This window comes from Schistocerca serialis, chromosome 6 (assembly GCF_023864345.2).
Source record: "Schistocerca serialis cubense isolate TAMUIC-IGC-003099 chromosome 6, iqSchSeri2.2, whole genome shotgun sequence".
Classification (NCBI taxonomy): Eukaryota; Metazoa; Arthropoda; class Insecta; order Orthoptera; family Acrididae; genus Schistocerca; species Schistocerca serialis.
Window position 1 is genome coordinate 240,663,318 of NC_064643.1, and position 24,756 is coordinate 240,688,073.

At 41.7% G+C, this 24,756-nt stretch overlaps 1 protein-coding gene across 1 annotated transcript in view; it reads right to left on the reverse strand.

Annotated features, from left to right (window-relative positions):
• Window positions 1-24,756, reverse strand: part of LOC126484799 (chondroitin proteoglycan 2-like) — a 70,950-nt gene that overhangs the window by 12,896 nt on the left and 33,298 nt on the right. The window lies entirely within an intron of this gene.

Sequence of the window (24,756 nt, forward strand, 5' to 3'; positions counted from 1 at the left end):
TACTGCTCAGTATTTGGCTAAGTTTGAACTTTTCCATTGCTCGGAGTCTGAATTTATATCTCGACGTTCTGTGATAAATCTCGCAGAGAAATCTTTTGACGACGCAATCTTATCCGTGCTAGAGAAGGGTATAAATTCTCGCCCACATCGAAGAGTTTTCTGTTAGTTCATTTTATTAGTTCAATTGAACAGGCAGTTCGTAAACTACTTCCTGACGCTGAAGAGGAGGTTAGGAGGGATGCATGCCGTGTGCTGCTTAGGGCTCGTCCACCTAAGAATAATGTAACAGCAGCAGAGAGGGCTGCATTTACGCTCTCTCACAATTGATCCTGATATAGTTATTTTTACCTACAGACAAGTGCAATTCCACCGCTGTTTTAAACAAACAGGAATATGTACTAAAGATACAACGTTTATTATCTGACTCAGCTATCGAAGAATCGATACTGAACCCATGAAAAGTGTTGGGAGATAGACCAACGCCTCCTGAAGAAAAGTGGTTTGTCGCAGGACACTATAAAGGGGTATAAGGCCTTCCGAAGGTACACAAGGAAGGGGTTCCTTTCCGCCGTATAGTCAGCAATATCGGCCCTCCGACATATCCTGTAGCCAAGCATCTTGCTTCTCGGTTAAGTCCAGAAGTTGGTCGGTGTGAATATTGTGGTGTCACCGCCAGACACCACACTTGTTAGGTGGTAGCCTTTAAATCGGCCGCGGTCAGTTAGTATACGTCGGACCCGCGTGTCGCCACTATCAGTGATTGCAGACCGAGCGCCGCCACACGGAAGGTCTAGAGAGACTTCCTAGCACTCGCCAAGTTGTACATCCGACTTTGCTAGCGATGGTTCACTGACAAAATACGCTCTCATTTGCCGAGACGATAGTTAGCATAGCCTTCAGCTACGTCATTTGCTACGACCTAGCAAGGCGCCATTATCACCATTATCAATTGCTATTGATCTTGTGATGCATGTTTTACTAAAGTCTAGTTTCCCTGTCCTGTTCTAGACCTCACGCCAGCCTGCGTGAGCTAAAACGCGTGCCTTTCGGCTTCCTTTAGTATTCCTGTGTTGGCTCTCCTGCCAATCCACAACATTTGGCGACGTGGCCAAACCGCTTTCTTATCGATATTGCCCTGATTTACTTGTGTAATGGCTTCGCCGCAATCTCCAGATGTACTGTCCGAATTTTATCGCTTACAGAATCAGCAGACGCAGGCCTTACTGGATGCCCGTGGACAGCTCGCCCAGGGTCAATGTGCAATGCAAAACGGTGCGGCAGCCGCCGCTCCACCGCTAACGCAGCCACAACACGCAGTTGCACCAACTTTTCGACCTTTTGATGCTGCACTGGAAAGCTGGTCGGAGTGGTCACGCCAATTTGGATTCCATCTCGCCGCCTACAGAATTCAAGGTAATGAGCGGCAGCCTTTTCTTCTTTCCTCCGTCGGGGTACAAACATACCGTGTGATCGTCAAATTATTTCCCTGACGCAACGTAGCAACTCTGTCCTACGACGAAATTTTGTCTGCATTAGATGCATATTTCAAAGAATCAGTCAGTGTAGTTGCGAAATGGTATACCTTCTTTTGTACAAAACGTACAGCAGGTCACACTAATCGGGAGCGAGTTGCAACTTTCCAAGGCCTTACTAGGGATTGTGCTTTTGAGTGTCAATGTGGACTCCCTTATTCAGATACTATGGTCCGTGATGCAATTGAACAGAACGCTTCTGATGTTCGTATAAGGGAACAGATTTTGGAGCTAGTCAATCCCTCCCTTCAACAAGTGATGGACATATTGTATCAGCAGGACACACTTGACTTTGCTCAGGAATCATTTGAAACTTCACAAGCCGTGTGTCAGGTTACCCGGCCTGCTGGGCGAGCTGCACGGAGCAGTACACAGTCCTTACGCCCAGCCGCGCAGCGGCCATCAGGCTCTCAGCCACGTGTGCCATGCAGGCAAGCAAGTGCAGTGCTAAAATCATGCCCGCGGTGTGCTACTAGACATTCACGTGAGAATTGCCTGTCACGCCAAGCTATTTGATTTTTCTGTAATAAAAAAGGACACGGTCGAAGTGTTTGCCAGAAAAAGCTCAGATCGGACACTCACAATCATTCCAGGCCCTTTGCTTCGCGCCGACTTCGAACCAAGGATACTCCAGCTCGTGAAACTTCGCCCATGGAAATTCATGTACTTCATTCCACTCCGCCCAGTGCCACTCTCTCTAACAGTGACTATGTTCATCCCACCAATAGTGTGCGTCGACATCGCCGGAAATACCAAGTCGCAAGTGATTATGTACCAGTGTCAGTTCACGTTGCAAGAGACAGTCACTCTTGTCGTCAGCAGAACAATAAACTTTTTGTAGATTTGGACATTAACGGCCAAGTGATACAATTCCTGCTCGATACCGGAGCTGCAGTTTCACTGATCAATCAAGACACGTACAAACAGCTGGGCACACGTCTGTTTCGTGCCGCAAATGTTAAGTTAAGTAGTTATTCCGGTCAAGAAATCCCTGTGTTAGGACAGTGCAGCCTTCTTGCAACATACAAAGGACAAACAAAACTTGTGTCATTTTATGTCCTTCGTTCTTCTTCTGCAGTGAACTTGTTTGGTTTCGATTTATTTCAGTTGTTTAACTTGTCTATAGTAAATCAGGTCCTATCAGTGAACCAGACTGTGCCTTCAGACAGTGTTTCTCGTCTATGTGAAGAATTTGTAGACATTTTTGTACCGGGCCTTGGCTGCGCTAAGAACTATAAAGCACATTTGGAACTGAAAGTAAACGCGCAACCGAAATTTTTCAGAGCGCGCAATGTTCCCCACTCATTGCGTGATGAGGTGGCGAAAACATTACATGATTTGGAATCACAAGGTGTAATTGAACGTGTGTAGGCTTCTCTCTGGGCATCACCCTTAGTAATTTTGCAAAACCTTCCAGGAAAATTGAGACTTTGTGTGGACTTCAAGGCAACAGTGAATCCACAACTAGTGATTCCAACTTTTCCTTTACCCTGCCAGGAAGATCTTTTTGACAAACTGCACCCGGGTATATATATATATTTTTCGAAGTAGGACCTAGCAGATGCATACTTACAAATACCGGTGGACGAAGAATCCCAGTGCATTTTGGTGGTTAACACGCATCTTGGTTTGTATCGCTTCAAACGACTGCCATTCGGGTGTGCATCTGCCCCTGCATTGTTTCAGAATTATCTACAAACTGTTTGTGCATCGGTCCCTACTGCAGCAAACTATATGGACGATATTGTGATCTCCGGAAAGACGGAAGGACATTTAGCAAATCTCAGAACATTATTTCAGGTCTTGCGACAAAATGGTCTTCGCTTGTGGAAGGACAAATGTGTGTGTTTTGCTCACGACTTGCCCTACCTGGGACATGTACTCAATGCCCAAGGCATACATCCCAGTCCCGAGCACCTCCATGCCATACAAGATTTGCCTTCGCTGCAGAATTTGAAGCAGCTCCAGAGTGTGCTGGGAAAAATCAACTATTATAATAAATATATCCCCCACGCCTCTTCCATTTCAGCTTCGCTTCATCGCTTACACCGTAAAGGTGTTCCGTTCGTCTGGGCGGCGGAATGCGAACGTGCGTTTCACCAGTTGAAATCGGCGTTGCTTTCCAATACTTGCCTTACGCCATTCGGTCCCCAGAAACCCCTTTTGTTAATGGTGGATGCATCGGATTTCGGGATCGGTGCTGTGCTTGCGCACAAAGATGGATCGCACGATCGCCCTATTGCCTTTGCGTCCAAATTGCTCTCGTCTGCGCAAAGAAATTATTCACAGATCGAGAATGAAGCACTGGCTCTCGTATTTAGTGTTACAAAGTCTCATGATTTCTTGTATAGTCGTCTCTTTACCATCATCAAAGACCACAAACCTTTGACATCGCTTTTTCATCCGAACAAGCCAGTACCTCCACGTACAGCGCAGAAATTCATTCGCTGGTCTATTTTCCTCTTGCAGTACCGCTACAATATCTTGTATCGGTCCACTGCTAAGCGCGGAAACGCCGATGCCTTGTCCCGTTTGCCTGTTGCTGAGGATAGGGCATTCGATTCCTCCGAACTTGCTTGCATGTTCATTGATGCGGAAACCAATGACGTGGTCGAATCGTTTCCGATTGATTTTCGTCTTGTAGCTACAGCCACAGCTGCTGACCCTGTCCTTACTACCGTTCTACGTTTTGTTGCTACGCAATGGCCCTTGTCAAAGTCACGGATCGGGGATCCGTTGGTTCGCCGATTTTTTGCTCACAAGAAGAGACTTTTTGTTCGACGTGGTGTTCTGCTGTTGCGTTCAGATAATGATCAGTCCAGGGTCATGGTACCACGTTCGTTACAGTCCTCTGTCTTACAGCTTCTCCACAAAGGACATTGGGGTATAGTGAGAACGAAACTACTTGCTCGTCAGCACTGTACTTGGTTCGGAATCGATGCCGCGATTACGAATATGTGCTCTTCTTGCATGGTGTGTGCCGACCGACAATCAGCCCCACCGCGGAAGTTCTTTGCATGGCCAAAAGCAACTTCCCCTTGGCAATGCTTACACATCGATTTTGCTGGTCCATTCTGGAATGCTCGATGGTTGGTTGTGGTAGATTCATTCAGTAATTTTCCTTTTGTTGTCCGAATGTCTTCCACGACGTCATCTGCCACCATCCAAGCGTTATCTGCTATCTTTTGCATTGAAGGTCTTCCACAGACTATTGTTTCCGATAATGGCCCACAATTCATGTCTGCAGAATTTCAGTCATTCTGCAAGGCCAATGGTATTCAACATCTGACGTCCGCGCCGTTTTCGCCACAGTCAAACGGTGCCGCTGAACGAATGGTCTGGACTTTCAAGTCCCAGATGTTGAAGTTGAAAGAGTGGCATTCTCGGGAGAACGCGTTATTGCTCTTTTTGTCCTCGTATCGCTCTCAGCCCCGAGATGGTCGCTCGCCGGCTGAATTGCTTCACGGTCGCCCTCATTGAACCTTGATGTCTTTGCTACGTCCGCCGCATTAGGTTCCTGTGCAGCGGCAGACACCTGCCTTTGCTCCAGGCGACGGCATCTCAATCAACTGCGCCTCTGTCGTCGCACGGGATCTGCCGCTCGCCGTCTGCTTTCAGCGACGGTGCCGTCCGGTGAGCGCCCCGGGGACCCATCTACTGGCTCGCCTCAGCCCCAGGTGTTACTGACGCTGCCTTCCATTTTGCCCCATGGCGACGTGCCGCCGCCACCGCAGCCGCAGCCTGTTCTCCCGCCGGCGACGCCCGCAGTGGGCGCGTCGCTGCAACAGCCGGGCGCCTCCCTGGGTCACGCGCCGCCGATCGCTTCCCGTGACCAGAAGTCCTCCGACATGGAACTCATGCCCACTCAGGACCATATGTCGTCTCGCCCGTCGGGTGCCCCGGCCTGATGGAGGTCGACCCTTCGGCCCCTCCTGTCTCTCTGCAGGCGCATACACTGCATGTTGGCGTGCACCCTGGAGCAGGTTTTCAGGCGTTTCCTAGCTCCCCGCGGACCGAATGGCAGGGTGCGGGTGGCACAGCCTCGCCTGTTGTTAGGCTCCCTACCTCGTTGCATACGTCAACATGGGATCCACCCCACGGCGGGCGGAAGCCTTATAACACAACCGTACGCCGATTTGCGGGGGAGGAATGTGGTATCACCGCCAGACACCACACTTGCTAGGTGGTAGACTTTAAATCGGCCGCGGTGCGTTAGTATACGTCGGACACGCGTGTCGCCACTATCAGTGATTGCAGACCGAGCGCCGCCACACCGCAGGTCTAGAGGCTTCCTAGCACTCGCCCAGTTGTACAACCGACTTTGCTAGCGGTGGTTCACTGACAAAATACGCTCTCATTGGCCGAGACGATAGTTAGCATAGCCTTCAGCTACGTCATTTGCTACGACCTGGCAAGGCGCCATTGTCACCATTATCAGTTGCTATTGATCTTGTGATGCATGTACCATCAGACTGACGTTCATCATTAATGGATTAAAGTTAAGTATTCCACCAGCTACGTCCGTTTTACTAAAGTCTAATTTCCCTGTTCTGATCCAGACCTCACGCCAGCTTGCGTGATCTAAAACGCGTGCCTTTCGGCTTCCTCTAGTATTCCTGGGTTGGCTCTCCTACCAATCCACAACAAATATCATATCAGGAACTCAGCTGATTTCTTACGCCGTTTGGAGGGAATGCGGTTGAATGTCTCTGATATTTAAGTAAGTTTCATGTGGTCTCTCTCTTCGCTCGTGTTCCTCTGTCTGATTGGTTGCGGTTAATTGAGGTTAGGTTTGGTGTGGAATTAACTAATCTCTTTCGGCATGTGTTGACATATATTTACTTTTTATTCAATGACCAGTATTACGAGCAAACGGGCGGAGCTGCGATGGGTAGTCCGTTGTCTCTTGTGATTGCAAATTTGTTTATGGAAGACCTTGAGGAACGTGCATTGGCGCCTTTGAAACCCACCTCTTTCTTCAGATATGTTATGATACTTTGGTTATTTGACCTTATGTTAGGGTTAATTTGAATGCCTTCTTAGAACATCTGAACTCGATCCACTGGAAAATTTGTGTGACGACGGAGATGGAAGAGGATGGTTGCCATCCCTTTCTTGACGTTGTAGTTATGAGGAAGGTTGATGGATCATCGGGACACGCGGTTTACCGGAAACGTACTTAGAATGTCTTGTATTTACAGGCTGATAGTTGTCACCATCCGGCTCAGATTGAAGGGGCTCTTCGTACCTTGGTACACAGGGCACATGTCATTTCCTGCACTGAGACTTTTCCTGGTGAGCTGGCCCATCATGAAGCTACATTTCGTCAAAATGGTTATACTGAAAGACAGACTGAAGGTGCGTTGCGCTATCGACCAACCGTGCATCAGGTGACTGATGACAATACTGAGTCGACAACTAAGTCTTCGGCCTTTTTGTCTTACATAGGAGGCACTTCCAACCTCTGTCTTTGGTCATCTTTGATGGCAGTACTGTTCGATGTGTGTGTTATCTTTCCTGAATTACTCCAAGAGCCGAGATTTTTAATTTGCCTGTACATCGCCTGTCCGTTGCAGTTCGTACCTTGAAAAAGGCAGGGTGTATTCAAGCCGAAATATCAGCGGTCGCTGTAAATATTACCTGGCTGAATTCCCGTAAGTTTTTTAACAATTCGGTAAAATTTATTTTCTTTAAAAATGTGAAATGGACGATCTTGCACATTTTCATTGCAGTATATATTGATGAGTGCTTAATTAATTCATTCGTAAATGTTATTGTTTATTGTGGCATGGCCCCACGAAATTATTAACTTCCTTCAAGAGGAGCATGAAAAGTTTGCGGCACTTCATTTTTAGGATTGCAGAACCTTAAATGTTTGTATAACACAGTAACCAAATTATAGATTTCTACAGCATTGTTTGTACGACAACAAGGCAGTCTGCTAATGCGCCCATTCCTATAAAAATCGTTCATTGTTTTTGTAGTTTGCTAAGGTAGTGTTATCCCGCAAATGGTCCATGTTTTTTGGGGGTCATTTCATAAGCATGATAGCAACTTGCACAACAGATTCAGTCGAATTAAGTGAAGGAGTACACAAAACATAAATAATTATTTGAACGACATTATACCATTATAGAGAGTAATTCAATGCATGTATGGAATCACTAAATTCAGACATTCTATGATAGACCACTGCTCAGATTTAACTTTTCCTGAAGTTCAAGAAAATCCAAGTACTTACAACATACAAAGGCTCTGATAAAACGCAGTCGCAGTTGCATCTATTCGTAACATTTATCTGATATATGTACTGAAGCCGTTAACGCATCAAGTAAGTGGTTTCCAGGAACAGTATCAGTGAAAGGCCATGTGAGTATGCAGCGCCAACAACACGAGAAGATCACCTGCATGTCTACTACGTTAGCGATAGACTTTTGCTGTCGTGTGGTCTGTCTAGAACTTTAGTATAATTAAGGAGTCATTATTTAAAATGTTTCTAGTCATACGGAACTTCAACCCGGAAACGAAATGAACTCCGAAAATGTTGAAAAATGCTGACGATCAAGCAAAGAAAGAAGAAATGTTTTAGAAATGTGATGAAATACATATTTTGAAGACTTCAGTCACTAAATGCAAGTGGATTACAGTATTCATAAAATGCCTGTATGCCATCTCAGTCAGAGCAAATTACTGTCAGAATAGCTAGATCTAATCTCCTCACTGAAATTACTGGCTTTTCGCCGGCTTTTCACCTTGTGTATTTCTCTTTTCGTACAGTATCTGATCAAAAGCATCAGGACACATACTAGTGGGCACTAACATGAGATGTGCCCACCCTCCACACTTATGACGAACTCTTCTGGGGACACTCTCAATGAGACGTCTGTATATCTGTGACGAAACAGTAACTCATTCTTCAAAAGACCGGCCACTAGTGAAGGTAATGACGTCGGACGCTAAGCTCTGCAGAAAAGTCAACGTTCAACTGGTACCGAAGTGTTACATCGGGTTCAGGTTGCGACTCTTGGCAGAACAGTCTATTTCAGGAACTTTCCACAAACCATATCCTCACAGATGCTGATGTATGTCAGGGCACATTGTCATGCTCGTATAGGAAAATCATTGCCTCCGAACTGCTGGTCTCGCGTACACAGAACACAGTGGTGTGAAGCCTCTTCAAATCCTTCCGCATTTAGTGGTTTCTTAAGCGCAATACTTCACAGTTGGCACAATACATGATAATAGGTAAGAGTCTTCAAGCATTAGCCAAATCTAAATGCTTCCATAGTATTGCCACACGTTATATTGTCAGTTATCTGTCCAAAGCACTCATTTTCATTCATTTGGTGTCCAGTGGAGTCGCTCTTTCACACATGCTGTGTATCTTCGCATGACTACAGAAATGTGTGGAGCTGCTCGATGATTGTACCAAACTCCTTAAAACTCCTTAATTATAGTGCAAACTGAAAAGCTGGTAGCGCCTTTAGACTGTTAGGTGATTCCTTCCAATGATGTCACGTAATATTTTTACAGTCGCCCACCACAAATCTCGACGGTTCCTCTCTATCAAAGCTGCTTGGTCTTGGTTTAGGGATGATTATGACTTGGCGTTTAATCTTCACCTGTCCCATCCTTATCAAGCGAAGTCATAATCATCCCTAAACCAAGACCAAGCAGCTTTGATAGAGAGGAACCGTCGAGATTTGTGGTGGGCGACTTATATATATATATATATATATATATATATATATATATATATATATATATATATATATATATATATATATATATATGTATATATATGTATATATATATATATATAAGTTATGTAATTTTTGTAGTTCTTAAATTGTAAGAGCATGATATGTCCAACAGCCTTCATCTAAAGATGAATAAATTTACTACCACTGATTACCTAACCGACAGCCGACTTGCGCGACCTTAAAAGGGATTAAACGTATATGATCGATTTGTTACTCAGGTGAGATCTAATGACTACTCCACGTTCGCTGACATCCACACTGACAACCCACAGTCACTCTATAAAATAAATAAATAAATAAAATAAAATAAAATATTAATTATTAATTATGTATGATAGTGATTGGTTGTAATTAATATTTGCTTATCTGGAACGTGGACGTTTAATTATTTGGTATCAGACGCTTGGCAATGGATTTTTCGTAAATGCAATGTTATTCGTAGTTGACCGTGAAATAAGACTCAAATAATCGGACTTCGTATTTAAATCGTTTCCAAAGACTGCTGGGGTGGGTGCGGACTCAAAATCTAAATCTCATTATTAGAATAATTTGCCAGCCATGTCAATACGTCGTACAGAGGTGACTGTCTACTAAACATAAAGTTTACACAGTTAGTTAAATCAGATATATTCAACGAATGAGCCTACAGTTAAATAATTCTACTTACTTTCATAAATATAAATTCTTTACAGAATCGAGTGCCTAGTAAGATTGCAACTCGCAGTGTTCTTATATAACATCAAATATGGCAGTGTACCAGTTAATAAAATATACGTGCTTCACACACCATTTACTGTACATGACCTCATTCTTGTAAATGAAACATAAGAGTGTCATAATTGTATTTTGTTTTATCAGCGGCATAGCGCTGCAGTTCTGTGTCATAGGCTTTATTTATTTGTCAGAGATTAATTATTTAATTAAGATTTCGCGTTTCCGAGGAAACTCACGCACGGTATGCAAATGTGCCTTTATATGCCCCCTGAATTGCGAGGCGAAAGGACACACCTGCAGGCGAGCAATTCACCTAAGCCCACAAGAAAATCTAAGTTATCTACAACTATTTACATGACATACATTATACAACATATTATATACAAAATTTGAATGACGCGCGTGCGGCGTAAAAGTTCTTATGTTGGCAAAATAGAGTGCGCGCATGGGCAGAAGCGTCCATGTGACTCCGGCACTGCCGTTATATCGTAAATTTAGATCACGCGCCACAGTATTACAGTTCATATTGTTCGTGTGCCTTTATGTGCCTTTATAACTCCTGACGACACAATACTCCCCATCTCCTTCTATTCTAGCGGGCCCGCCTTTGATGGCATATTGTGGGTAATTCCACAGTGGCGTCCAGACACTTCTGAACACATAGTATGTACTCAGGGGGAAAGGTAACACAATAGTTATTGTGCTAGTCGTGCTTTCTGTATCAACTGTGTGAAAATCTTCGCAGTATCACTGAAATCCAGGCTCGTCTCAGTTTTACAAAATCGATTAACGCGTTATGGTGCTACTGAAAAGTATATAGCTGATTTCCTTCTTGTTTCTAGTCAGGTTCAACATTGTCTTCGGTGCATAAGTCGCCGATGGGATTTTAACTCTTATTCACCCAACCTTCGTCCGTACTTTGTATTTTGTGATATTTCCTTGATACCTAGTTTAATCTGTAACGTGCTTAAAAAAAATATCTTTTGATTACGTTGAATGAATGCCTGAACTGAGAAATGGCTACAAAACTCGACCTATGGTGTAGCGCGTTGTAACTGCAAGTGGTGTGCTTACTCTGTGTTATTGTTAGCAAAGCTTTATACGAACTGATTGGGCAATGCAACTCCCAATACCAATAGGGAAATACAGGAACTGAATTCTGTGTCCCTGTTCAAAACTGATAACTTTGGTTCTTCTGCGCCCAACAAATACATTAAATTGCCTTACTTCTAAAGCAGCAATGGTGGAACGCCATACATTCTTGTCTCTGATAAAAATATATAAATATGCTAGCTACAGGCTCAAATCTTAAACATTGTAGAAGGGAGATATCTAACTAGTCTTTACATCAAATCAGTTTATGTACATTCTGGGGTTACTCAACAACTGACAATTATCAGCCATCTCATCTATACTAACGCGCTAGCAAAACAGAACTCATAATTATTTAACATCTTTACCTTGCTAGCATGAAGACTTCCGCTTCCATGTTCAACAATATTGACGTACCTACATTAATCTAACACTAGCTGGCTTCACACAGCACACCACAAAAACTGCCTACACGATCGTATTTCGCTCACAGACAGCTACCAGGAACTGTGCGCCCAGCGCTCTCTTACTCCAACACTAGTATCTCAGACCAGAAGCAGTATCTTTGGCTCTGCGGTCGTGCACAGTCAATGATCCGGATTATTAAGCCTATTGGACACACATCGTTTATAATATACTAGTTTCATTTTAGTTTACATTAATATTATTGTCATATTCGGGTGCCACATTGAAGTGTACGCCGGTAGACCCCTTTCACAACCCTCCAACGGGGTTTAACAAATATGGCAAATATTTGGAAGTACCACGTACAAGAGATTTGCAGTACATTTATCTCATTACTGATAAGTAGAAATCTTGAGTAATATACGGCCACAGTGTAGTCCTAAGGACTATTACAAAGTAACATATCCTGCCTGTACAAAAAAATCCAACTGTATAACGTCATTAAACTTGAAATAAATGATAGTGATCAGGTGCGCTGGTATGAATCTTATTCTGGTTTATGATGAGTAAATTGTGTTGTAAACAAGGCTGCTGACAAATAAATCATGTAAAACAAAATACGTATACAATGTAATCGTTAAGATAATGGTATAGGATTGGGCAATGGAAAGCAAGATCATGGCTGAATCCTATGAGCATGCCGAAGTGACTGCATCATAAAGTCGGTTTCTTTTTCCTTTGTGCGTGTTCGACAACGTAGTAGTGACCAATGTGGATTGGATCCTGTGTACCAAGACATCTGAACTCCTTATTATGTTCCTCAGCCATATGCAGAGATACAGTAGGTACTCGGCAACAAATTACCAACAACCATAATTGGCGATTATTATAATGTCTGTAATGTGATGACCAGCATCATCACTGCTCCTCATAGTAGACATTCTTCTGGGATCCAAAGTCACATATAGTCAGTTATGTTGAAGTATGAGTACTTGTAATAAATTGCTCCAATACCATGAACAAAGGTAGGAGGCCAGATAATGGAAAGTATGAAAAAGTAGCAAAGGTAAGTTAGTGGAACATGACCATTTTTACTTATGTCAAAATCAAGCACTGTATCTCATCAGAAAAGGTTCAGTATCCCAATGATATTACAGACTGGTTGATGCAACAATTCTTTACATCAGAATGAGTAGGCGAAATTGAATGTGAACTCTGAATGAGACAAAATCAATGAGCATGGCACTGGGCTGCCAATTAGACATAGAATGACCTAACATGACAGAGAACATCACTACTTCATAACATTATACTGTGGCTCCCAGTGGCCTTGTACATACAATATTGAGACATAAATACTTAAGAGAACCTAACAGTAAATTAAGAACTGAATGGCTCCAGGTTGCCTTATACTTGGAATACATGCAGATCTTAGTAATTAAAACGACTGTATAGAAAATATCAGTTGGAGGCTCCAAGTGTCCTTCCTCGATACATTTATGCTTTTCTTAATGGCTGTAAAGTGATCGAGGATCCAGGTGGCCTAGTACACGCAATAAATGCTGACCTTAATAGCTACAGATGTGACAGAAATCACATTTGTGACTCTAAGGTCCTGGTTTTAAGCGAAATAAATGCTGACCTTAGTAATTAAAGATGTGACAGAAATCTTCTTTGTGGCTCACAGCGGCCTAGTTTAACACGAAATAAATGCTGACCTTAATAGCTAAAAATGTCGCACAAATCGTCTTTATGGCACAATGTGGTTAGTTTTACATGAAACAAATGCTGACCTTAATAGCTAAAAATGTGACAGAAAACATCTTTCTGGCTGAAAGTGGCCTAGTTTTATATAGCATAAGCATCAAAACTTAGAAAGTATCATAAAATATAATTTACCTATAATTTTATATGGCACTCAGTGGCGTAAGCGTAATTCATAATGAGAATATCTAACTTAATATATCTTTTACAAAAACAAAGTGCTTAAAGAGGAGTGTTATAACAAAACTATGGGTCTGTATGGCCTGTATGAGTACATATTGGACAAACAGCATCATAAAATCAAAGTGTGGCATTGTATGAGTACAGACACAATATTTATAGGTTGGATAGCACTCTCGGGACTTCATAAGTTTCAGTTTACTAAATGATCTACATGTCTAACAGTGCACACATATACAGGGACGGATATGGGAATGACTGATAATACCTTTACCTGTATAGAAAATGGTTAACAGTCGATCGTCATTTGTCTTTGGTCAAGATCTGCTATGGCCAAAGCAAAGAAGAAATATAATTATAGTACATGCAAGCACAAAGACAGGAATACTAGGGCAATGTAGATTACTGACAAGGTAAATGTATCATACCACTGTAAATCAAGAGATAAAAATGCAGAGATGCGAATGAATTGCCGAAATAGTGGAACCTGGAGATGTGATTATTAGCCTAGAAAAAAATCATGCATGCTAACATAAGAAGGCAGTATCTTATGCAGTCTCATAAGGAACGTTAAAAAAATGTTTTTAGGTCCAAAGCTTCTGTGACAGTATCCCACAGACACCTCCAGTCATGTGGACAAGGTGGGACAGATTTTCCTAAAACGTACACAACACAGACGAATACATATTAACATTATACAGTATCATCAATATATTCCTCATTATTGGAGTGCAGCTGAGGGCATAAAGGCCGGCCTTTGTAACCGAACGGTTCTAGGTACTTCAATCCGAAAACGCGATGCTGCTATGGTCGCAGGTTCGAATCCTGCCTCGAGCATGGATGTTAGTGATGTCCTTAGGTTAATTAAGTTTAAGTAGTTCTAAGTCTAGAGGACCTCAGATGTTAAGTCCCATAGTGCTTAGAGCCATTTGAGGCATTTGAGGGCATGAACACTCATTAAACATCGACGTTCCCTCATTATTGTAAAAAAATGGTGCAGCTCAGGGCATGAACACTCATTAAATATTCTAACAATACTCCTATACCTAACACAAATTGCAGATGAAAGAAAATATCATTAATCCTAAGTTACAATTGAAAGAAAACAGCCGTCAGTCACTATTTTTAACGAATTAACCGGGTTTCAACACTGCTAGGAGTGTCTTCCTTAGAATTTAAATCAAAGAATGGTCTATAACATGGTCAAAGAATTATGACTAAAAACGTGTAATACAGTGTATAAATGCAGAATCATCGCGAAAGACTGGCAGTACTTATATGTCCTTTATAAAATAATAAATATGCCAAAGAGCATTAGTCACAAAGATAAAAAAAATGTGTGTGAAATCTTATGGGACTTAACTGCTAAGGTCAGCAGTCCCTAAGCTTACACACTACTTAACCTAAATTTTCCTAAGGACGAACATACACACCCATGCCCGAGGGAGGACTCGAACCTCCGCCGGGACCAGCCGCACAGTCCATGACCGCAGGGCATTAGACCGCTCGGCTAATCCGCGCGGCTTACAAAGATATTTAAGATAAAAATTAGTGATGGCGAGGCCTTAGTGGCTTAAATACCTTTGTGACTCGAAGGATTCTATCCTCAGCTCGGACCTTCAAAGCTGTAGAATAGCATGTGGTTTCTCCAAAGACTAAGGGAAGAAAACCCTGCAGAAAAGTCAGCTCAGCCCTCTGCCTTGCAGGATTAATGGTGCTAGGAGATGCCGGAACTCCAAAATGAACACTGGTGAGGCAGGTATGGCTCCTAAGCTGTGGTGAAAAAAGCCAGACTTGGGAAAGGGAAATCCTGGAAACAAGCCCTCCGACAGCCAGGCGAGCGACCTACTGGAGGTGTGGTTTCACTGCTCAGTACCAGTACTGTTCCTCGGAAAGGACGGACTACAAGTATGACGACCAAGGCTAGGAACAGATCTGAGAGATGGGAAAATAAAAATATTCTAAAAATTGGAACACGGAATATAAAACACTCAGTATGTAGTATCTAAGAGGTAGAAAAGAATGACAAATGACAGAAGGAATATGACCAATACCTAGACATTTAGCCTGCCCGGTTGGCCGGTCCTCGGCACGAATCCGCTTGGCGGATTTGTGTCCAGGTCCGGTGAACCGGCCAGTCTGTGGTTGCTTTTTAGACGGTTTTCCATCTGCCTCGGGGAATGCGGGCTGGTTCCCCTTATTCCGCCTCACTTACACTATGTCGGCGATTGCTGCTCAAACAAGTTTTCCACGTACGAATACACCACCATTACTCTACCACGCAAACATATGGGTTACTTACACTCATCTGGTGTGAGACGTTCCCTGGGGGGGGGGGGGGGGGGGGGGTCTACCGGCGGCCCAACCGCACAATAACCGTGGGTTCGGTGTGGGGTGGCGGAGGGGTGGACTGCGGTAGTCTACGTGGGCTTGTAGACCACTGCGGGTGCGGCGTGGACAGAGCCTCTCCGTCGTTTCTAGGTCCCCGGTTAACCTACAATACAATAAAATACCTAGACATTTACAGCGGAGTTGAGAAGTAGACGAGAGGTGAAGCAGGAGAATAGTGTTACTAAAACTGAAACTGGCTCATCACAAAGTGAGCATATCTGTGTGTACAGCCCAGAGGACAGTAAACGTAGAGCAGAAAGAGAGACCTTCTATGAGCAGCTACAAGAAGTTACAATTCTGATGCCTTCAAATGAACTTGCAGTCATAACGACGGATTTTAATGCTCACATTGGAAATAGTGCCAATCCTCACCAACGATTTAATGAAGGTTCCTGAATGATAGTGGTGAGATTATGATCAATCTATGCTCAAGCAACACACTGAGAACAAATGATACTTTCTATGAGCACAAAGAGCAATATAAATATACTTTTCAGAAAAAAAGGTTATAAATCTACAATAGACTACATTGTTACAAAGAGGGACTTCCGTCCTCATTCAGCGCAAGCTGTTGCACTTAGAAGTTACCAACGTAGGGAGTGATCACAGCCTCTTCATAGCAAAAATCAGATTGCATGTAGGCCGGAACACGATCGCTAAACTACCCATTTTTTGTTGCTAATGTTAGTACAGAATAATTATGGAAAGAATCTAAAAAAAGTTTTATACCGGAAACTATTAGCGGAGAAACGGAAATAGAAAGCCACAAATGCACAGGATAACGTAGACCAAGCGTGGGAAAGAAGTACTGAAGCAACAGCTCAAGAAGCAATAGATACATGCTTTATAAAGCAAGAGAGGAAAGTACAGGGAACACCACGGTTTCACAATCATTTTAAAGCAATGTGTAAAAAACGAGGTTTGCCTATCTGAAATGCAACACTCGCAAAACACACGAGTCTTATGAGGATTACATAAGAAATCTAACGCGACAAAGCAACTGCTGAATCGTTTTAAACAGGAATCCTCGGAACATTTTCTAAAAATCTTGAACATGACTACCGTTGGCTGCAGAAACAAATTTGGAAAATGATAGAACAGCGGAGAAATAATTAAATGAAATTTTGAAAGTGAGCAACATAAATCAGGAATTATGTGTGAAATATTTAACACAGCTAAATAAGGTAAAAAAAATCACCGAAAAACGAAGAGATGAGAGATGAGAGATCAGTACACATGTAAATGACCCTCTCCCTCTTCCACATGCAGAGGTAGAAAAGCTGTAAATCTCTTAAAAAGTAGAATGTCTCAAGTGGGAGATAGGATTCCCAATGAATTATTGAATTATGGAGGATTTTCACTAACTGGACAATTAGCCAAGTTGGTCAACAATGTTATAACCGGAATTAAAATACCAAATGAATGGAGAACTGGTGTTACAATTCTCATGTACAAATAAAGGGAATAAGTAAGAGCCATCCAACTACAAAGAATTAGATCTACTGAGATCAGTTAAACTCATAACAAAAATAATAAGGAATAAAATAAATAGCATTACATTCCTTTCAAAGGAGCAGTAGGGGTTTAGATCCGGTAGGTTACGTACAGATGCAGTATTCATTCTGTGACAAGTTGTAGAGAAGTCAGTTGAATACAAGAAACGAATTTAACTTCATTTTACTGATTCGCAGAAGCCTTTCGATAGGATTCAGTTAATAAATGTTTTAACCCTGCTCCACATTATGGGGATTTCCAGCTTAATAAAAACAATTAAAGACATTTATTCCAACAAGTAAGTCCAGGCGTAAACTGGTTCCACCTTAACTACTTTCGTTGTGTAGCGGTATTAGACAAGGTGACGTTTTGAGCCTCTCACTTTTTAATATAGTAATGGACGAGTTTATAAAGAAGGTATTGGCTGGTAGTGGTTATAGAATGGGCGACGAGGAAATAAAAGTCATATGTTATGACGACGATGCAGTTCTGCTGACATACAGTGAAGGTAACCTGAGAAGCATTTATACATGTTTAATGTGGCAGCCAAAATGCCAAATATGGTCTTTCCACTAAAAAACCAGTTGCAAGTGTACATCTGTGGATACAGTTAAATGAAAACTCGAAGTGGATGGGAAAATTATTCGACAGGTAACAACATTTAAATATTTTGGTATTGAACTGTCCAGCAATGACAGTACCGAAAAGGAAGTTGGAAACCAGGTAGCAGAAAAAAAGGCAGTTTGTTTAAGTGATAGTATTTGTAAAATCAGGCAAATAGGAAACGATGCAAAGCTAAAAATGTACAAAACAGTACTGAGACCTGGTGTGACATACACAGCCGGGGCAAGACTGAAAACATAAAAACAAGAAGACTTTTGGAAACTACGAAAATGAAAATACTGCGAAGCATTACAGGGAAGACTTCGAGAGACAGCGAGAGAAGTGAAAGCATTAGGAAAATATGTAAGGAGGACTCCATTAATGGGTGTGTACAAGAGAGAAAGCATGAATGGAACCGACACTTGGACAGGTTGGATAAACCCAAGTTACTGAAAATCGGAAGACATAAATCACCAGCTGGTAAAAGGAATATTGGCAGTCTACTCATAACAACGCTGCATCCAAACCCATGGTCGAAAGTTGAAGGTCTTTCTGATCACTGTCAGCCAAGCTCCACCACCCACCATAGCAATCCCTCTCCTATGACTTTATACATAGGAGAAAGGTGTTTCAGCGAGACAATATGGAAAAATTATGTTTTGAGCATGTTCTTTTTAGTGAAAGTCTGTCATTCGCCAGTAATATGTGAAAGCTGTGAAGCACTAAATCTTCTCCCGTTTTGCTGGATGCAGAGAACCAGTTGTCACAAAATTCCCGTTGAAATTGTAGTCTTTCTAAGGTAATAGCAGCATCCAATACCTCCATTAGGCGGAGGATGGCACTGCGTCATGTCTGTACCAATGGGCCTTCCAGGGCCTGTGGATGGAGCTTATTTTAAGTTACAAACGTGTACAGGTTGGGCCATATCTCAGCTGTCAGAAATGAGTTTGATATAATAATGCCGGGTGTGCAGCGGTTCACTGAAGTCCAAGGTGGTTTGCACTTATTTTATAACAGTGAAATATGGTAGATGTGGTAATAAATTATTGCAGAAATGATTTACACTGGAAAAAATTACTTGCAATTTTGTCCACCACGTGCAAATCTGGGGTTGTACAGTTTTTCTCCGACGTCTCAGGTGCTCATATTGAACAAACTGTGCATCTGAAGTTAATAAAAAAATCAACACAATGCTTTATCTCTTGTTTGACATTTTATGCCCACTCCCGTTCCTAATCCATTACATATGCAAAAGTTGCTATAGGTATTTCTTGCATTTCTTGCAGTCAAAGCACCAAATTTGCACAAGGTGGTCAAAATTGGAAACTTTCTTTGTTTCCAGCGTTAATCGATTCCGCATTAACGCGTTAGAATATGTACTAAGTTTCGCTGCCGTACGAAAATTGCAGCACCCACAATGGACCTGTGTGAGTAGCTGCTCTTTATTTATAATAACCAGGTTCATAACAAATGAAAATAAAAGTTTACTGTCAACTCAGAAATACATGTGGAGTTCAATGCAGCTACAAAAGATGCTCAAAGACTTTTCCATCCGGTTCAAAGCAAACAGTGCATCTTTTCAAAACTGTTTTACAAATTCCGTCGCAAAACTTTCGGGTCTGTAAGTTTTCCAAATTCCATCTGGATTCTTTGCTTCAAATGCTGATCACCACCTATCTTGACGGAGAGAACCTCATTTTTTACCATAATGACTGACTACCACTGCACTAGGCAAACCAAAGTCTAACGAGCGCTAGTGGAAACATAATTACGGTCCAGCAATCATCAACTAGTCACTGGTGTGCTTTGAAACATTTGTTTGAATCAGATTATCATTTCCTTTGGATTTCTTAGTAATCCATCTTCAGATGGCGCTTACATATTTCATTACTTCCTTCTGGGGCTTTTTTTATTGCAATTGTAATTGATTCTGTGCACTACAATAAAAAGTATTTCGTAAGCTCAAGCTTCCGCAGTCATTGTGACTTAACAAAATTCTTCCGGTTATGTGACCTCGCTGTCAATATGTAAAATTCTCCGACGTTTCGGCCTCTGTTGCAAAGGGCCTTCTTCAGAGTGTTTTGCTTATACTAAGCAAAAAACGATTTCGTCCAAAATTCGATAACCGTATAATATATGTCTTTTCCCTTTGGTTTATGTCCCTTACACAAGTACGCATAAAGTAATTTATAATTAATGAAACAGGAAAAGTGGTGATAAGTTACGTGATGTATATTTTTCTGCAACCAGTTCTGCGATTATGTTATACATTATAAAATTAACGCTTGTTTGTACCTGCACTAAGTGAAGTGCTGTTAAATTCGCTGGAAACTACGGCAGCATACACACTGAACATTTACAAAACATTATCCACCTTCATATAACCAACAGAAACAATAGCTTCATATACGTAATGTGAAACTGTGCACGCTGTATAGAGTTTATGGGAGCAGTAAAATATGTGTTTTGAAGAGATGTGAAATTCAAAAACCGGAAACAGGTCATCATAAATTCTAACTTTGCTTTCCACTGTATGTGAACCAGCTAATGAAATATTACAAATGTTGTATTGTGACCAGATAAAGATTCTGTACAATGAATAATATCTGCGTTGGAGAAGGGCAATAGATGAGTAACGCTGTATTAAGTACACAGTAACAATAAAACTTGTATCTCTGCTTTTGATATTACGATACAAAACTAAGTATTATATAAGAATCGACAGTTGCATACTCTAAACAGTAATTTGATATATTTTATTGATTAGCCAGCTAAAATGTAAGAGCTTGCACACTGAAGGTAATCAGCACTGAACACAGACATCAGAAAACCAACCCTCCGTACATTACACAACTATAGCATATGTGATATGTCAGGTTTCTTCGGCATGATTGAACGACGGTGTGATTCTGGACACACACCCGTATAGTTATTTCCATTTCATACAAAATATTTCGACAACCGACTCATCCGCGCTATATGCAGATTCTTGTGAGTGGGTTGACATTACGACATGGTCACAAGGAGAATCAATAGTTACGAAAACGTTTGAGCGCCAGAAAGCAAAATCGACCGGTTGCACAGAAATTTCAGACAAGTTTCAGGGAGCCGTACTGTAATTTATCTCACTACCGTACACCTGAGGAAGGATACAGTGAAGATCCTTGATAAAGGGATAAATACCGCAACCATTCCAATAGCCGATTACATCAGCAACCGTGGACATGGTGAAGCTTCTCTCCCAGTCTAAAGGAGCAGAAGAGGTTGAGTGCGAAACATTTACAGCACTCTCCAAAGCAGAACGAGTGGCATACACAAACCTGAGGAAGGACAAGAAACTGTTGTTCCGCCAGCCGACAAGGGCAACGCTACGGTTCTAACTTCGCGTTTGGACTGTAATAAGAAGATTTTCAATCTTTTGAATGAGTGTGGACACAGACGAATAGGTGTCGAACCTACAAATATAATTGAGAAGAAAATGATAACTCTTCTCAGTGAATAAGCCTTGCCACGATACGTCACTAAGGCTCTTAAAACAAGAGCAGTGGTATCACCGTGACTCTATGGCATTAGTAAGATACACAGGGAAAGAATTCCTCGAAGAGCCATAGTTTGTAGTATCTGCGCACCTACATACCAGCTGGCGGAATCTCTGAAGCACATTTTCAGAGAATATCTGGGGAAATGCGAACGCCAGGTTCGGAAATCACTGACTTTGTACACTAGCTCATTCAATTGCTGCTCCTGGATACGGATATTACGGCCGGTTTTCAATATTATTAAGTCTCACTTTCTGTTTCCTTGGTAGTAACTGCGGCAAAGTTCTATGAATGTTTGTCAGCTTCCTGTTCAATGGGAAATGTTAGGAACAAACCAATGCCGCGGTGATGGGTAGCCCATTATCACATGTCGAGCGAACCTTTACACGGAACACTTTGAAGCAGTGGCTCAAGAATACAAAGATTTGAACCCGATGTTTTTTTATCGGTACTTGGGCGACGTGGTTGACGTTTGGCACAAACGGCGAAAATACTTGAATAGTTCCTGAAACATTTGAACTCTGCCCATCGTAAGATAATATTATCGATGGAACTCGGAAAGAGGGTCAGCTACCTTTCGTAGTATTGTTAGTTAAGAGAAGAATGGATGACTCCCTGTGCCGCAGTGTACATCGAAGACTTAAGTAAACTGACCGACATCTCCACACCTTGCTCCTTGATCATCAGTCCCAAACAAATTTCGTGCTGAAGACTCCGGTTCGTAAAGCTCGACCACTTTCAGAGAAGTAGAGCGTGTCCAAAGACTTCCGGCAGTTATGATCACCGTTACAAAGGAATACGAACTCTGATCGAGAGATTAAACGGGAACTGCAGTTACAATCAAGAACTCTTCAGAAAAAGATTGAGAATGACCCAATATCTGGAAAGATCGCTGTACTGCCAGGGAAACGTGACATCCAATATATTTCGATCACTTGAACTAAGAATAAAATGTCTTCTTTGTGATCATAAAGGTGATGTATTTTCCAGGAAGCTGAATGTGTACCGCATTCCATGCTAATGTCATTGGCCAGACTATCAGAACACTCGCGAAAAGCCGCAAGGACCACTAGGGATACACCCGACTAAAATAACCAAGCAAATCAGATGTTGCCGAACGCTGCCTCGAACGTAATGACAAAAGCAAGTACGAAAAGGCTATTATTTGGGGTAAACACCAAGTACATCTCAGAGAGCTGATATACGAAGACAGAGGTTCTGTGCAAACAATATTTGGGGGTCATGCAATCAATTTAATTACAGCTCGCCGAGCATCACATCGACCAGAGATGGAAAACGTTGAGAGGACTTGCGTTTCACGGAATATCAGCTGGTGCTGTAAAGACAAAACAGCATCAAAATCCGTATTTGGCGTCGGGAATCAAGCTCAGCTATAAACAGCGGCGCGTGACCAACTAAAGTTCACACTGCTGATGCAGTCAGGCATCGGGATTACGTAACAGGAAAACTCGCACCTGAAGAAGACAGCTGCGTCAGTCGCCGAAATATTCTGCTTAAAATGGAAACAAAAAGGAGACAGTACACCCCGGAGCATTCAACGTGGGTTATGTCTACTTTCGACAAGCTAACGCTAATTTTAACTAACGAGGTGATGAGAATGTGAAGGTAACATAACATTCAACAAAATATTCCTGTTACAGAATGTGATCCCAAATTATGCCAATGTCGACTGGCAAATAAAAGCAGCTAAGTTAGCAAACACAAAATGAGGAACTATTAGGTTAAAAGTGAAACCAAATTACGGTACACGAAAGTATAGGAAAGCTAAATAAATCAAGGTACGAGGTGCATTTATATTTAGGAAATAGACCCTAATCTCCACAGGTCACAAACATAACCCATATACAGACTGAGCTCTTACGAAAGAACAACAGAAAATCGTCTCAAGGCATAAGACGAAGGCTGTATCCCTCGTTAACTTCAAAGTAAATGAGCTTATTCTGACGAATATAACCCTTTAAACAAATCCCTCAAGCATAATATTGCTCTAAAAATCAGCAGCAAGAGCGCAAAGACAAATAACAGTTAAAATACTTGTACGTGACACCGTCATACTAGAGCCTAGTAAGGAAAACGTGTTGACAAATAAAGCCTACAAACTGGTTACTAAATCTATGTTTTCAGGAAACACTAAAACTGGAAATAAACACAAAACTTTGAAATACATCAACAATAAATTAAGTGTTCACTATGCTCTGACATTGAAGCCTGCTAAAGGAAATTGTGTATTCATTATGTATAAAACAGAATACATTGAAAAAATTTTAGTCTTTTCAGACTAGTAACTTCACACAACTTGAAGCAGATGAAACCCACAGCAAAATTCCAAGCAGCCTTACAGCTTCAAATTCCTCTTAAATAAATGTGAAACTCAGGACTGCATGATGATGAATCCAACTGCATCAAAACTTCATTCAAAACCTGGGAGTCACAGGGGAAACTGCCTCATATAACCTGCAGTAAGCTCATTAAACCGCGCACCACACAGAATAAGTATAAAATGAGAAGACCTTCTTACTACAATTTTGAAAACATACACAATCTAAAGTACATCATAAAACGCAGTTCTTATAGAACATTAAAGACAGCCACATACTACCAACAGCTTGATTTGCTCATTACATACTGTTCACATTCACTCTGGCTGTTGACATAATAAAAAACAACCTCTTAAAACGGAAAACATTCATCCTTCCTGAAATATATTGGATAACGCACTCTCAAACTTGTAGTGTCTGATAATTATTTCACATTCAATAATAAAGTCTACAGACAAAACGGAGCGCATGCATTGGGAAGCAGTATCGTTGAACTGTTGACTGGTATTTAACTATCCGAAGCAAAAATTCTTCTCATCCAGTAATTAAACAAGCAGTAAAATATTTCAGTACTGGTTGATGTTTATAACTGTGAAGATAAAGGTACAAACAATTTACATCAGAGTCAGAATCAGACATAAAACCCACAATAACATTAAAATTCCAGGCCTTAAAATATCTGACGTTAGTTAGAAATATTTCGGAGTCCAACAACCGAAGATGTTACGAAGAGTAACACATCCTTCCACCTGGGCCAGTACACGATGCATAACTTTAGGTCAGTGCTTCACTGTATACGTGAACTCGCATGTCGTACCATCATATCTGCTACAATTGTTGCTACAATATTTGCCACCGAAAAGAAAATTATTAGATTTAATCGCACATAATTATACTTCTCTTTCCAATCTTAAATTAATTTCATAACGATAACAGAAGA